Source organism: Carlito syrichta, unplaced genomic scaffold (assembly GCF_000164805.1).
Source record: "Carlito syrichta isolate Samal-C Ts95f unplaced genomic scaffold, Tarsius_syrichta-2.0.1 Scaffold309471, whole genome shotgun sequence".
NCBI lineage: Eukaryota > Metazoa > Chordata > Mammalia > Primates > Tarsiidae > Carlito > Carlito syrichta.
Genome location: NW_007253567.1, coordinates 82858 through 83704, shown reverse-complemented (window position 1 = coordinate 83704; position 847 = coordinate 82858).

Here is an 847-nt window from a genome sequence, read left to right as displayed (position 1 = left end):
AACTACAGGCGCGTGCTACCACGCCCGGCTCATTTTGATTTATTGTAGAGATGAGGTCTGCCAAGTTGCCCAGGCGGGTCTCGAACCCGTGGGCTCAGGCAATCCACTCACCTAGCCTCCCAAGGCGCGGGATTACAGGCTGAGCCACCGAGCCCAGCCTCATTTTCTTTTTTTATTTACTTTTTAATTTTTTGTAGAAATGATGTCTTGCTACGTTGCCTAGGAATTGAATTCCTGGGCTTGAACAATTCTCTCACCTTGGCCTCCCAAAGTGTTGGGATTATAGGCATGAGCCATCACCCCTGTAGTTCCAGCTACTTGGAAGCCTCGCTAGAGCCCAGCAGGTCAATGCTGGGGTGGCCGTAAGCTTGCTACTGCACTCCAGCCTGGGCAACAGAGTGAGACCTCAACTAAAAAAAAAAAAAATTATTTTGAGACAGAGTCTTGCTGTGACTCAGGCTGGAGTACAGTGGCATGATTAAAGCTCCCTACAGGCTTGAACTCTTGAGCTCAAGTGATCCTCCCTGGTGGCTGGGACTACAGGAACACCCCACCATGCCGTGCTAATCTTTTTGTTTCTTGTAGAGATGGGGTTTTGCTATGTCACCCAGTGGTCTTGACTCCTGGCTTCAAGCAATCCTGCCTCAGCCTCCCAAAGTGCTAAGATTACAAGTCTAAGCCACTGCATTTACCCCCATTAAGAATTTTTTATTTTAGCCGGGCTCGGTGGTTCAGAAGCCTGTAATCCTGCACTTTGGGAGTCTGAGGTGAGTGAATTGCCTGAGCCCGCGGGTTTGAGACCCACCTGGGCAACTTGGTGAGACCTCATCTCTACAATAAATCAAAA